We start from the raw sequence: 16,865 nt of genomic DNA, 5'->3' as shown, positions 1-16,865 counted from the left end.
AGTGTTAGGCAGCGCTCCAAGGCTGCACTTGCATGCAATGCCACCAGCAGTTTATAGGTATAGAACCTAGTGTGGCGCTGTGCACAGTATTAGCATCGTGCATCTTTGTAGAGTTGTTCTTGACGTAAAGACCAAGATGAAATCCAATAAATGGTAGGAATCAGCGTACAATCTCCGCGAGCACCTATACCATGCAAGCGAACCACACATCTCGCTGCATTTGCGCTGCCATAACTCTTCTCTTTGAAAATGCCATTATTAAGGAAGAACTATAACTTGATTATGTTGTAGTTTGTTCTTTGCAACGTCACGCATAGAGGCCTAATCTACTACTTAACTATTGCAAAACGATGTTTACGCGCACAATATAAGAGGTAATAGCTAAGGATATATAGCTTATTAGTATAGAAACCTATCCCTAGACTAGGAGTGTTTAGTAGTGGCTAATAATATTATATAAGATAATAGAAGGTCCATTCTATATATAAAACTTTAGCAAATAGTATAGAGCAAAACTACTATAGTATACATAATTGCTTTAGATTAGATTGTCTATTAGATGTATAGAAACACATGTCCCTAGACAACAAGTTATGCTTACTAGGGTAGATGTGTATTAAGCTACCTAGTATTTAGGTACTAGCTATAATACTTCTATATAGGCTATAGTATAGAGCCTATATATCTATTATATAAGTAGATCGCTAGTAATAACTATTAGGCCTAGGTAAAGCCCTAACGCTAGATAATAGGTATGTATAATTATTCTAATCCTATTAAACGCTATAAGATACGTAATATACTAGACTATAGCTATAAGGTTTCTATATGCGCTAAAGTATCTAGCATTTATATTAAGGAACTAGAAAAATAAGTAATAACATCTACTAGTTACTAAACTAAGGGAAACCTATACAAAACTTAAGTGTATTTATAATTTAAGTAATGTATTATTATATTATAAAGTAGAAGAGCTAGTAAGTTATATATAGCCCTTCTATACTAGGTTCTATAGGCTTATAGTCTACTTCTATAATACACTATCTAAGTAAAATATTAACCTAGTATAATCTATATATAATATAGTATAGATTAGGTTAAAACTTATAGCCTATAAGAGGCTAACCCTAAGATAGGTACTAAAGTAATAAGATAAGTTAGATAACTATCTATCTAGGTACCTACCCTAGTTTTTATTTCTAGGTATAGGTAGAACCTACATATTATAGGAAAGTTGTTTCCTACTAGGAAACGACTCTAAAGAGGACTGTGCGCTACTAGCGTCTTGCAGGAAATAACTGTGCAAGGAAAATTAAAACCTAAAACCTGTTTCCTATAACCCCTACTACCTAAAACCTGTTTCCTGCGACCCCTGCCTAAAACCTGTTTCCTGCAAACCTAGACCTAAAACCTGTTTCCTATTAAACCGGCAGGGAGAGTAACCTATTTAAACGAGGAGAAGTAGGAGGGGCAAGGTTTAATAGTAGTAATTCCATAGTAGAGGATATAGGTTTAATGCAGAAACACAAGTAAAAAGATAATATTGTAAAGTTTTAGTAAAGTCCGCAGGAGTTATTATTCTCCTATCCTCTAATCCTTCATGCCTTTATACTATTTAATCTACCTAACTTTTTAGGCTAAGCCTTGTTTTTCTCCTATATATCCTATACTATAGCATAAACCTCCCCCTCCTTTAAGCTTAGCCCTATTATACTTAGCCCTTACTCTCCTCCTCCTAGTCTGCGACCCTAGTTTCTAGCTTATTAAGCTTTAGGTAAGGGAGTTAGAGTATCTAGGGTCTCTAATCTTAAACCTAAACTTAACAAGATAGTTCTCCTTTACGCCCTTACTAGGCTTCCTAGGTAGCCTAGCCCTAGGCGCCTAGATCCCTCTACTTTTTGTTCCTCTTTAATAGCTCCTAGATACTTTTTAACTATATCTAGAGTCTCTAATTACTTAATCTATTTATTATACCTCTACTACTCTCCTACCTTAGTAGGCTATACCCCCTTTATACTAAAATAGGATTAGTCTAGTACCCTAGCTTCCTTATTCTTGCTAAATACAAGCTTCTTATTCTTAACATAGATAGCCTAATTCTTCTTTAACTCCTTTACTATCTTAACCTAACTCTTCCTAATCTATACTCCTATCCTTTCTCTATTTAAGTCTCCTATTAGGTACTTCTAGATCTCTACCTTTACTAAAGGGTTATCCTATTAAACCTAATATATAATTGCCTTTAAGACCTAGGTTAGATAGGTAGCCTAGATATCTCTAGGAAATTACTATTAGACTCTACTATATTTAACTAGGTGCCCTAATAGAGTCTTTAGAGCTATACTTATCTATAGGTAGGCTAGTGCAATCTCTATATATATTCCTATCTTTAGCACCTCTATTATTATTATATTATCCTACACTTTTATATACTATAGTAGAACTATACGCTATATTCTAGTAGTAGGTCTAGTAGATCTATGCAGTATTACTAGGCTTATAATCCTTGCCTATCCTTTTTAATAGATTTCCTTCTCCTATCTTACTATAGGGCACTTCTCCCTTAGCTCTTTAGGCTAGTGTACCCTATCTTCCTATACCTAGATATAGGCCCTCTTGTTCCTCCTTAACCCTCTATCTATCTAATTTACCTAATTCTTCTATACCTCTTTAAATCTAATTAGGAGCTTAGTATAGTTATCTTAGTCCTTATTATTAAAAGAAACTAAGCCTTAGATTATCTTAAGCCCTTATCCTAACTACGCTGCCTTAGAAAGGTTTACGTCTATGTAACAAAAGAATATCTAGTCTCCTACCTAGGTATACTTAGTGTAGTATAGGTATAAGATTAGGTTTATAGTTTCCTAGATTATAGTATATTAGAGCTAGTATCCTATATCCCCTTATACTAGCTATTAAATAATAGAGTAGTATATAGTCCTGCACTACCCTAAATTAGCTACCTACTTTATCTCTCTTAAGTGCTATTTATATATCTTAAAGCACTTATCTACTATCCTTACTAGTTCTAGGTCTTTATAAATCTAGGTAAAGGTGTCTAGGGTTATGCTTCCTTTCTATAAGAAGCTTTAGTAACTCTACTTAAATCTTATTACCTATTATAGTTAGGCCTAGTTAATTATTAGTGCTATCTTCTTTAGCTAGTAGTAATAAGCTTATAAATCCTTAGAGGTGTAATCTTAGTTAAATAGCTTTATAAAAGCTACTATAGTAACTAGGTTAGCTTATAAATTCCCCTATTCTCTAGGCTTATAGTATAGCATGTTTAGCTATCTATTGCTTGCCTCCGCGTTTAAAGTCTAAGTGTAGAGCCCTATCTTACTAGTAATAAACTTTAAGTAACTAAAGCATACCTAATTTAAATCCTATACTATCCTCCCCTTAGTGTCCTAGATAGTGCTACAATTAGTAACTTTGTAGTACTATGCTTTAACTAGCTTCCTTTGCTTAGTATTATTAAGTGCGCTACTCCTAATCCTAGCTATAATTAATTATAGTGCAGAGCGTTAGTTTTTGCACTAATAGGGCGCTTTATTCTTAACTATAGTATACTTATCTTTAATAACACCCTCTTTTTCTAGTATTATTATCTTAGTGTTTAGAGTCTTGTTAAGTTCCTTAAGTAGTCTAGGTAATAAGTTACGTAATTTATTTATTACCTCTATATTAGTATCCTATAGTTATAGGCCTGCTACTATATATTAACTAATAATTCTAAACTCCTAGTAAACACTCTCTCCTATCCTTTTTAAAAGCTAAGCAGCGTGTCTTCCTTAGGCTCTTGTTATCCTTTGTATAGGCGATTCTACTAGGGATTTATCCTCTAGGATATAGGTAGCTAATTTAATTTCTCCTAGGGTAGTATCTAGCATGTCCTCTATTCTCTTCTTGTAACTCTATAACTCCCTTGCTATACTTCCTAACCTTAATAGTCCTCTATTCTAGACTACACTCCTATCTAGTAGTATAGTCTAGGCGCGTCTAGTGTAGGATATAGTCCTAGGTAACTAGTTATAACCTAGATTCTTAATCTCTTATGTTACCCTCTCCTCCTCTACTTTCTTTTCTACTACTTCTCTGCTTCCTTATAGAGAGCTAGCTAGAATATCTTTAATTTCTTATAGCACTAGTATCCTATAGTTTATTAATAGCCTTATACCCTCTTTCTATATCTATTTACTAGGGGGGATTATACTAAGTAGCACTCCTACCTAGTTCTCTAACTTCCTATACTATTATAGTACTAGGCGCTAAATCCTATTATAAGTACTATCCTCCTCTCTATAGTATATATTAAAGTTACGTAGGTTACTTATACCTTTAAGTATTAGTCTAGGTAGGGTATTTAGGCCTATTACGTAGTAATAAATAATTACCCTAATATATTGCAAGAAATAGTCCTCTAGTTCCTCCTTAGCCTTTAAGATAGTATCTACCTTTCCTATTAGTTTAGTAATTATAACCTAGACCCTATGCTAGTTAGTAATATTAATAAAATTATCTTTTAACTAGTTTTGCCCCTATATTCTATAGTATACCTCTAAGTTTAGGAAGCTAGCTAGCTAGTCTAGACCTATATAATGTAGGAGGTACCTTATATCTATATATCCTTAGTGTGTCTAACTAACTTATAGGGTAAATTAGCTTAGGTATTTCTAACTAAATTTAGCGTAATTAGCGTAGATATACTATATTACTAAGTATATTTTATTAAGTTGCTTTTTATATATATTACGCGCTTCCTTTATAAATAGGTACTATAACCTAAAATTAGCTATACTACTATATAACTATATAAGTGCTAGGCTAGACTTTATAAAGCTCCCTACTACTATTATTAATCCTAAAGTTTTGTTAAAGTGCTCCCCTAGTGCTCCTATAAAGTTATCTATAATATTCCTCTATTATATAATAGTGCTTACACGCATCTTATTAATCTAGCTACCTATAGTTGCACCTCCTTTCTATAGAAGAGGGATACCTTTATAAAGTGCCTAAGGATATTAGTTTGCGAACTTTTGCTGTTAAAGTACGAAAAAATTAGCTTGTGCGTTAGGACGCTAGATAGTAAAAGCTGGCTTGGCAAGGAACATCAAAACTTTTGCACGAACTTTGCTGCCAAAACTAGCAAAAGGACGCTAGATAGCAAAAGTACGCTAGACAGCAAAAGCTAGCTTGGCGAGGAACATCAAAACTTTTGCACGAACTTTGCCGCTAAAACTAGCAAAAGGACGCTAGACAGCAAAAGTACGCTAGATAGCAAAAGCTAGCTTAGCGAGGAACATCAAAACTTTTAAACAAACTTTGCCGCCAAAACTAGCAAAAGTACGCTAGACAGCAAAAGTACGCTAGACAGCAAAAGCTAGCTTGGCAAGGAATACTAAAACCTAGACGCAAACTTAGTCGTCGAAACTAGGGAAAGCTATGTGGTAGCTATTAACACCACAGTTTCCTATACTTACAGCAATTTAGTAACGTCTATTTAATCCCTTAAGTAGCTAGAAATTATAGAAGAGGCGTGAAATTGTAGATATGCAAACACTGCAATAGTGTTAATAGGGGACAATAGTAGTACAGTAAGTGCTAGCAACTGCAACAGGCAAAGCTAGTAATTGTAGGGATCCTTAGGAATTTTCTACCCACACCGCGCCTAAAATGCTAGGCATAAGAGGACTAATAACCTATTAGGCATTTCCACGCTCTAAGGTAACCTAGAATAGACTAGTTAGCTGTAGGGCATTTGCTACTTGCGCTGTTATATTAGGTGAACTAGGGACTTTCTAGCTAAGTAATTTCCTGCTATTAGCTAGCTAAGCTTACTTTACTATAAAATTAAGTATTAGTTATATAGAATAGCACGGTTTACTAATAGGTGCTTTGCTATATCCCTACGTTATATTAACAGCTAGGAGGCTACTAACTAAGAGTTAGGAACGTCTATGTTATCTAATACTACCTTAAAGTTTCTCTGCGTGTCTACTATAGGTAGAAGCAAATCTAGCAAGTCGTACTCTCTAAGTTCTCTACTATCCACTATTTCTAATAATAGCTCCCCTAGTGGCTGTTCTTCTCGCAGACAGCTTAGCAACAACGGTTTAATTGCCTTAGCTATGTCTTTAACCCTCTTGTTACATCGCGCAATTATTTTAATCTATTCTTGCAAGACCTATAGGGGTCTTCTTTCTATAAAAGAGTTTAGTACGCCACCTCTTGGTAGAAGGGCAAAAATCCTAACCCTAAACCTATCCTTTAACATTTTCTATTATTTGCTATATTCTAGGTACTAGGACTAGGATTAATAGCTTGTTAGATTGTCCTGCACTAATATAGTGTTGCTATTCTTGTCCTGATGGACCTTACTAAATAACTGCTCTCTTGCTACTGTAGCAAGGCCCCTCCCTCGCTAACCTGTTAACTTTACTCTCTACCACAAGAGGCCTTCTAAACGTTTATACTCCTTATACAGTGCTGCTATTACCTACTAGTACTATATGTCTCCTAAGATGTTAGCCATTTCGCTCTGCTTTACTGTGGCTAACAGCTAACAAAAGCTCGCAACCTTAATTCCTATAAGTGCAAGGCTTGTTCCCTGCCCTGCGCTACGTGTCTAGGTAAGCTAGGTTGCTAGCATACTTTTGTTACCTGTGGCACATTCTATTATACTAGTGTCTATTAGCCCTAGCACCTACACCCCTATATTTGCAAAGAGCCTCTTGCCCTCTTAATAAAGTTCTCGCTAGGTATCTAAGATAACGCGCTAATCCTGCAAACAGTTAACTGTGGCTACTGTACTTGCCTAGTGTATTATTTTAGCGACTTCCTTTACACTAATGCTACGTAATAACTTTGCAAACGCTTAGTATTGTTGCTTAGTAGAATTATATGCGATATGTTCTTACTTAGCTTTAATAAAGTCCTGTGTATTTGTAATAGCCTCTAACATAGCAATATTAAACTTCTCCTTAAGTTACTTGTTAACTTAGCGAGTTATAGGTTCTTTGCAGGTACAGGTGCGTTTTGCGGCGTTTTTATTAAAGGAATCTAGCACTACGCTAATAGCTTCCTTGTAGATATTGTTAATAAGTCGTAAAAGCTAGTCCTTGCTAACATGTTAATATATCTATTTTAGTGCGGCGTCTAGGTTATATGTAATAAATGCTTGGATAGGCTCTGCTGTGTGTGTAATAAAGCAGAATTTTAGTTCGTCCTGGTCTACCTTGTTAAACACACCGTGGACCAGGTAAGAAAGGTTAGTGTTGCCCTTAATCTCTACTAGAGACAATCCTAGAGTCCCTTAGGTTATAGTATAGGCAGTAGTGTCTAGGAAAAGTGCTATAAAGCTGTCTTATATATAGGTTAAGCAGTTAGGAGCAGCTAGTAGGGTTGCTAGCGCGACGCGCGGCTAAATTATTACACTAAGGTTAGTTAGTGCTAACAATTTGCTAACGCAGGTATGTGGAAATCTACCTAGCAAGGGGAATCCTCACACTATATACTCCTTATTCTAGCTACAGTTTTGCAACATTATCTCCCTTAATACTGCCTATTATATCTCTATTATTTCTACATTCTAAAATATCCTCTACTATGTCCTTGCTCTCCTGCTATCTTAACCTAAACAAAGTCTATAGGATCCTTATCTACGCTTTGTATAGAACTGTTATCCTACCTAGCCGTGTTAAAAAACACTTTAACAAATATTATAGTTAAGATGTTGCACCTAAGGACTGTGTTTAGCTTTAAGTGGAAGTGGACAAGCTATACAAGACTACCTAACTTAAGTTAGCCTATACTAACTTCTAGTTCTCTAAACTAGATAGCAGCCCTCTTAATAAAATTGCCTTTCTTGAATTGCACGCATGCATAATCTGCAAATCTTGCAGGCATATCTACACTAAGAAAAGTGCCTATAAGACTATAAGGGAGCACATACGCAAAGCACACAATCTGCCTAAAGCTAAGCATTCTAACACTCTAGAGGATATTACTAACCTCGTGTAGTTAGGTTTTAGCTAGCAATACTTTACTAGGACTTTAGGCGAGGCTAGTAGCCTAAATACAAACCGCTTTTTTAAAGTGATCCCTTCCTAGATAACTAGCACCCTAGCTCCCTCTACACCTGCTAATAAGCAAACATAACTATTACCTACCGCGCACTAGCTACAAGACACCCTAGAGGAAGACACTGCCTATATATCTAGAAATGCATCTCTAGGCCTGTTAGAGCGGCTCTAAGCGCAACTAGAAAGCGCAACCTATTAGGCCTAGAAGGAGTAGAAGGATCGTATTAACACTGTGCCTTAAGGGGATGCTATACAGACTAACCTATAGCTTGCCTACACCTAGTTCCTAGAGGTTTTGCCTATAACTTAGGATAAAGGTCTCTAATATATACAAACTCTAACAGCACTATAAGACCCTGCCCTGTACTATCTCTACTCTACTATTAAAAGTATAGTGCGCACATAGCAAAATTTAATAGCAAAAACTTCTTAATATGCCTAGATCTAGGTAATACAAGAGGATGTGTATAATATCCTATTACATCCTCTTAAGACCTATTAAGCCCTCTCCCTTTAGCATGCACTGCTATTATAAAAGATCTTTGTCTTCTTCTACTAGGTGTATGTGTAGAAACTAGAGGCACCTACCTAACTGCAACTATCCCTGCCCTAACAAGATGCTTGGAATTAAGTTGTGTATTACTTAGATTAGGACACCTATCCCTTAGAGGTAAACGTATTCTATAACTAGACCCACCTAGAGCTACTTAAATAGCTTTGCTACACCTTCTTTCTCTCCCTTATTAAGCAGACTAGCATAGAGGACGACTTTAAGCTTGCCCTTGTGGTAGCTATAGCTTTTATAACAATCTCTCCACAAGCTAAGCGTTTCTAGGAAGGATATAACTTTGCAACTAATATTACTGCTCTAAAGAAGATAATTCGCCTAGCTAGCATCTAAAAGTTTAGAGAGTAGTTTACTAGTAACCTAAAAGTATCGTAAGCTACTAGCATAGATAGCGCTGTTAGCCACGAAGAAGCTATGCTGTTATTCTAGGAATAACTATAAGCACACAAGGACTAAAAGTTACCTTTACAGGACCTATAAGAGGTAGTATACTAATCTCTTGCAGACATGTTTAAGATATAGGTATACAACTACCTAATAATAGAGTACCCTACTCTAATAAACTAGTTAATTAACACAGCCTAGTACCTTAGCCGCTTTTGCTATAGTAAGAACCTAGATGCCTTTGTCTACTAGAGTAGCAACACTGTAACTATGCGTGGCACGCGCACTACACTCTCTAAGTTTACATCTATAGTCTATAATAAGTATAAAAGGGTATCTGCTTTACTATGTAAGCTTACTTTTGTGGTATAGCACAGCACACTGCCTAATATTCCTTAGGATAATCTTATTAAAGACCTAAACACTAAGGCCCTAGGATTTAGTGTCTTCTTACTAGACAACCTACTTCTTGCTAAGCAGTTAAAGTTTGTCTTAGAGTAGCTCCTTTCTGCATGCAAGCAGGGACTCCCTGTGCTACTGCAAGACCTATAGAGTTTACGCTAGGTGCTTAAGTATTGTAAGAAAGTGTAAGAATTTCTTTAATATCTAGCTAGACTTTTCTACTATAGCAGTAGTTAACTAGCTAGAGGCACAGAACTGCTTAGTATCTACTATAAGAATCCTAGTAATAGCATGCTGCGCAATATCTTCTTGTACTAAGGACTTGTTGCTATAGTTCTATAGTACCACAAGGGGTATAATAGAGATAAATTACTTAAGGTAGTCTACTACTTTTTACCTTAAAGTATTAGTAGTCTCTTTATGTAGTACTTGTGGCTTATACGCCCTTTCTACACACTAATTTAACATAACGCCTACCTAAGTGTCTAAGAAAGCTATTTAGCGCGTGCTACTAGCTCCCTACTCTAGTCTAAAGCTAGTAGCACCTAACACACTTCTTCTAAATAGCTAAGGTAGAGCATTAAATAGGTAACTAAACAATAGATAGGCTAGAAGATTAATCTTAGCACAATGCGACACTTGCTAATTACTATAGGACAAAGGATTAGTGGCGCTGATTGAATGCTAGGCGAATTATCTAAAGAGGAAGTGGATAAAATAGTGGATATAGTAGAAGATAAAGAACACGAGTTACAAGTAGGACATACTACACTAATAGCACGCATAATTTACGCCCTAGATATCTAGCATATATTTACTAGGCGGTTTAATTAGGCCTATAGATAGTACTAGGTATTAAAAGAGTGGCACGCTGCCCTTAGATTTTAACTAGCAACTAAGCTAGATAAGTCCCTAGACTTGCTAAAGCCTAAACCTAAAATAAAGGATATAGTAGACTGCATCTAATGCAACTATAAATGGCTACTGCGGGAAAACTTTAGGAAGCAAGTAGTCTTCTGGCCCCTGCAAGAGAAGGTGATTAGAGCTATTATAAGTGGGGAAACTGTGGTTGCCTTTATTGCTAGGACTAGTAGTAGCAAAAGCTTAACCTTTCTCCTTCTAGCATATTTTCCTAGCTATGGTTAAACTATTGTTATTGTGCCCCTGGCTGCCCTTTAATATAACATTGTAGAGTAATACAAGCAGCATAGTATTAGGGTTAGTATATAGGTAGATGAATATTGCGATTAAAGCGTATTAATTATCCTAGCTACGCCTAAATATATTGCTTAACCTAGCTTTGTAGAGATGGTATAGCGCCTTAGCAGCACTAGCAGCCTAGAGCAGATTGTTGTTGATGAGTTCTACTATATGCTGCTTCCTAACCACACATACTAACCCTACCTGCTGGATTTAAGAAAGGTAACTTAGTTTAGGGTAAGGCTTACCCTCCTCTTAGCTACTATACTAGCCTAGCAGCAAGTAGATGCCTTTTAACTACTAGGCGTGCTAACTAACACAATCCCCTTTCGTGTCTCTACTTTACGACCTAATCTTGCCTAGCAGGTACAAACTATTAACCTGTCTAGCAAAGAAAATATACCTAATATAGCTAAGTACGTTAGGGCTTAGCACTAGTAATATAGCAAGGTGTTAGTTTATTGTAACACAACTACGCTTGTGGAAGCACTAAGTAGCTAAATCTAATATAGCAAGTTTTATGGCAAAATGCCCCTAGGGGAGCAGTAAGCTAGCTAAGATGCATTCTCCACGGCGCCTAATAGGATCCTTATTGCAACTACTACTTTTCTAGTTAGAGTCTATGTGCCAAACATTCGCGTGGTCCTTTAGTTTAGGCTACTAGACTACTTAATTAGCTTTGTTTAGGGAGGTAGGAGGGGTAGGTAAGATAGGCAACTATGTGTTGTGCGTATAATCCTCTCTGCACAACTGCCTAGTCTGCATTACTACAAGGCAGATGTAATAGCTAAGGCTATGGTAGATATATTTGTCTAATAAGATATGCCTTAACCCTCCTGCTAGTGCTAAGTGCTTAGAGAATACTTTAATAATAATACAACACGCTAGATGTGCTAGGTAGATGAATAGGTATGTGATGTGTGTAAGAAACGCATGCTGCGCAAACCTAACTCTATGGATAGCAGTATAGCTAGCAGTTCTATAGAAAAGCTAAGTTAGACATCGTAAAACTTGTTCTAGTTAGAGTTGCTATCTACACCTATATAAGCGGCACAACGCTACACTATATCCTCTCTAATTAACCTTACTATCTCCCCCCTACGTAGCACCTATAGGGTCCTATTAGTCCGCTAGGGAACTGCTAAGAACAGTTCCCTAGAGCCCTAGTCCTTAATATAGTAACCACGAGAGTCTAGACCTTGCGCGCTATCTTAACCACCGCCTAAAAGCATCTAAACCCCTATAAAGCAGGTATATAAAGAAAGTGAGTTTTACCTGTGTAGGTTATTTAGACTATAACTAACCACACACTAGTTGCTAGCCTACAGGATCCTAAAGGGAGTGCGAGTTAAACCTTTAGAGCTACACAACAAGCACGAGAATTGGATTTTAACGCAAACACCCTAATAGAAGTCTAGGCTAAGCGCACTTAATTATTCTATAAGGAACTACTAGAGACATAGCGCTACTAGATTATATATTGTGTGGTTTGTTTTATAGATAGAAAGAGCTATAATTACCCGCTCGCTAAATGCTCTATCTCGCTTAGCTTACTTGCTGTCTAATATTAGCAAAGGATAAACAACTTCTAGGGTAAAGGTATATGTTAGAAATGCATAATGCTAACAAACAGTTACCTAAGATAGAGTAATAATAGTAGTAATAGCGAGTGCGTTAATAGACAGGCGATTATAGACGCTTAGATCTGTCTTTAGGAGTAATAGCTAAAAGCATAAATAGGTTAGCTAGAAAGAATCTAGAAGGTTAACCTAAACTTTGTGCCTATAAACAACAGCAACTTTTATAGCTATTTTTAAGAAATAGTGCACTATAGAGACAACTATAAAGTTAACTAGCTATGTTTAGATATAAACTAGATTACGCAAATATATTTCCTGTATAGTAACTAGTAGAGGGAAATTATACTAGAGAAAAAAGATCCCTTAGTTGAACTAAAAGAAGATATAGAGGAGTGAGTATTTAAACCTGTATAGAGGAAGAAAAGCTAGACCTTACACTAGCCTAGCGGATTCTAGGTTAGAGAATATAGGACGCCCACGACAATATTGTGGCCTTACTACTAGCGTTAATAGTATAATAACTAGGCCTATTCTAGATTTATATAGCTATACTGCCTAGCGTGAAAAGGAGGTTATATAACTAGATAGTAGTAGGTTTTAATAGGACTAGGCCGTTGCTAGTGCAGTAAACGGTACCTATTAGGTAGCGTAGTTAAACGACTACTACTACTGCGTATAGATATATTGCAATGGATATCTATTAGCTGCCTGCCTCCCTCCCTCCTATCCTCTAATCTGCTAATTGCTTTTAACTCACGGATTTAATAAGCAAGATTAACCTAGAGCCCCCTAAGGCAACAGACTTTTGATTATAATTACCTAGTAATCCCACCACTAACAATCCTAGAAACTCCCTTCTTCTTGTAGAAGCTAACCTAAGTATAGCTAAGGTAAATATCTAGTATTGTATTAACTAGTATAATGGTGTTGTAATATAGTATAATAACTATTAGTTTTAATTAGAATTAACTGTGTTTATAGCACCTATATTTACTAGTAGTGCCCTAGCTAATTCCTGTTGCCTACTACACTATCTAACTAAGCGTTAGGCATTATAGCAACCTAGTTAAATCTAGGAGGATATTGGTCTAGAATATCCTGCCTTACTAATAGGGCTTGGCGCACCTGCGCACGGTAATTATGTTAGACGATAATATAGAGTTCTTAAGCGATAATAAGTCCTAAAGTCCTAATCTACTTCCTATAATAACCTTGAATCCGCTCTTGTATAAGAGCGTAGCTATTGCTAAAGGTAACTGTAGGCTATATAACTCTGCTAAGGTACTTGCCCCCTACTTTAGCCTAGATAATGCCGCCACTTTAAGGTGTCTTCTTAATAACTAGCTAGGCAATAACTTCCAGCAGATATATGGCGCAGTTTAAGGCATTGCTAAAGGTAAGTAGGTAACCTTCCCTAAGGTCTAGCAGGTGCTTAGCCAGGCACGCTCTACTCTAGGATCCTTGTTAGTTATCCTAGGCTTTCGCGGGATACTAAGTTAGCTGCTAGAGGAGTAGATCGCCTATTTTGTCTACTATGCACGTCTAGCTCTTTTTAAGGAGCACAGTTTAGTTAGTTATATAACTAACACCGTGCCTATTTATCTCTGTAATAATAGGGCCTATACAGCGTACTTGTTAATATTAAAGTGGCGCTAGGATTATAACTATGCCGCGAAGAAGAAGGCAACTAGGAATTAGGCTGTAGATTAAGGCGAGTTAGCTGCGAGTGCAATATTAGATAATAGTAAAGACAAGCTAGCCACTAGCCCTGCTATATTAAGCGTGCACACTGCCTAGTTAGAAGAGTTAGAGGATAAGTCCTTAGATAAAATCTTAGATAAATCCTCAAACAACACTAATAAAACTTCTAGTAGTAAGGTAGACAATTAAGAAGCTGTAGCGGAGAGCGCCCTTATAGGTCCTTTACTTAACGGCTATGTACTAGGTAGTAACAAGGACTTGGACAGGCCTAAGGGTAAGGCACATTTAAGTAAAGACTTCGTTCCCCTATCTAATATAGATATAATAGCACAGTTAACGTTTATAGATAGATTTATTGTAGTAATTAACTAGCTTACTATTTAACGCCTGCCGCGCCTAGCCCGTAAGTTACAAGGTGTAGAGGGTAACAACACATTGCTTAATCTATTGCATAAACATTTCTACTAACTTTGTAGTATAGAAGGCAACCTAGCTCGCCTGCTAGGGTCTAACTACCTCTTTAATATTAACTACACCTAGCTAGTAGACTTTTAAGATAACTAACAGATTAACAAGAAGAACTATAGTAGCTTACTAATTGCTAACTACGTCGCTATATTAACCAAGTTAGACCTGTCTGCTGCGCAGTAGCTTGTAGATAAAGTGGAGGCAGTAGCATGTTGTAGCAACGTATTTGCCTTAAAGTATCTTAAGATACTGCGTCCCACTAGCACTGCCCTGCACGATAACCTTAACTAAGTAATTAGAGAAATGTTTCCTGCATAGCTAGAATTTACTAAATCGCGATTTAAGCTATTAGAGAAGTATTTAGAGTACTATAAGAAATCCGCACATCTCTGCAGCGTTATAGGTGTAGCTATTGTCATGGAAGATATAACTGTTAAGATTTCTAAAGCAAACGCTAATAAGAACTTAGTAGTTTTAGATCTAAAAGAAGTTACTAGAGACATGCCTACTTGTAGTCACCAGCATCTAAGTAGTAGTGACACTAAGGGAGGCAAGTTAGTCGCTATTGATACGGATGATATAGAGTGGCGAGAGCGCTAGAAGCTACTTTTAGGCGTATTTGTTTCTCCCCCTATTTAATAGAGCGAGTATAGGAATGCCCTGTCTAAGCTGCATATTAAGAGGCGTTTAGTTCTACTAATGCTAGGCTAAAATAGAGAGACACTACTGTAGAGCTAAAGCGTGGCTATTGTAAAGAGTGTTAAAATAGTATTATAGCAAATAAGGAACAACAGGGGACTAGTTAGTATCTGCCTTAGAGATAGTACTAGACTTAGCAAGTCTAATATTATAGTTGGCACTATACTAGGCGTAAGTATATATTACATTCCTGTCCTTATCCCCCTACAACACCCTGTGATTTTCCAGCCTACTATATCCCTTGCCCTTTAACCCTCTAGCTATTTCTAGTAGCTCTATTAGTACCTAAATTTTGCTAGGTGGCTATAAGGCTTAGGCTAAATCTATTAGCTTTATATGCTAGAATGTCCTGCTATATTGCAGGTGGTGGTTTTAACACTTACTAACTTGCTATAGGTTAACAATAAGCGTGCCTTTAACTTAAACGCTTTGCGTTAAGTTAAGCGTTTTAACTAGATTAGGATGTACGCCTGCAACATGCCTGTAAGAGTCTATTTATAGATTACTAATTTGCACTTAGTTACCTAGGCTGCTAAGGACATTTATTAATTCTTTAATACCCTAATTATCTACGTGTACTAGAATAAGCGCGACAAGGCCTTTAAATTGCCTGCTAGTATTTAGCAGTTAATAGAGCGCCTAGAAATTAATAACGCGCTGTTAACTAATAACAATCTACTTAAGGCGCACGTTATTATTATAATAAGTAAGGGAACGTTGGCCTCTAGATATAGCCCTTGTGCTATAGTGGATTTTAGACGTGCTAAGCGTTAGTCGCGGTCCTTATATAATAAATCTCTTCTAAGGACGCTGTCTGCCCCTCCTTTGTGGTTTCCGTATTCCCTTTAAGGTTAAGTTAGTATTACTATAATTAACAAAGCTCACAACATTAGTAGTAAGGGCGTGGATGCTTAGGTAGCTATCTATTAGCTGCGGGCATCTTTTTACTATCTTTTAATAGCTACACCTATTGTTTAGGCGGGCGACAAGCTTACGGCGCTGTTAATAGTTCTGCAAGATCTAGCTCTAGATGCTAAAGCTAAGCGGCTTATTGCAGGTGGAAAGCTTGCTAACGTCTACAGCCCTAGATTCTTGCTAGATAACCTGTACGCAAAGTACTAGGCCACCTACAGTGCCTTTGTTAAGTTTTTTAACCGTAACGCTACTAGTGTTAAATAAGGACGTGTATTAGCGCTTGTTTTTTAATTAGTTATGCTTTGTAGGACGTACTAGAGCTAATATGTTACTTACCTATCTAGTAACACTTATTCTATGGCTAATTTAATGCTGCTAAGTCTGCCTATTCACGTGCATGTTACTAACAATAACGTAGTTTGTGACATTTAGATTAACAAGAGCAGCCCTGCTATATAGAAGCTCTATTACCATAACCGCTTGGACACGACTAATACTAATAAGCTCCTTGTTAATAGCAAATTCTAACGCATCCTTAACCTTAGCTCCTTCTGCGTGTTGCTTTTCTTTGCTACTAACATGCACGACGTTAGGGAAAATAATACTATACTAGAGTACTAGCGCCTCTATAATAACGCCTATTATACTAACTACCTCTTTAAGGTTCTTTAGAATATATTTTAAGAGGGGGTTATTACTAAGGGCTACTTACATTTATTCCTATACATAAAGCCTAGCAATAACGGCGACTAGCCTGCCACCCACATGCCTTCCTAGTCTAAGATAGGTGAGATTGTTTAGACGTTTGTTTTAAGGTCTAAGCAGATCAAGCTAATTCTAGCCCTTATTGCAGACTAGGTGGGT

The sequence above is a fragment of the Plenodomus lingam genome (assembly GCF_022343315.1).
Source record: "Plenodomus lingam strain CAN1 chromosome Unknown contig_2, whole genome shotgun sequence".
Taxonomy (NCBI): domain Eukaryota; kingdom Fungi; phylum Ascomycota; class Dothideomycetes; order Pleosporales; family Leptosphaeriaceae; genus Plenodomus; species Plenodomus lingam.
Note: the sequence above shows the minus strand (reverse complement) of the source record.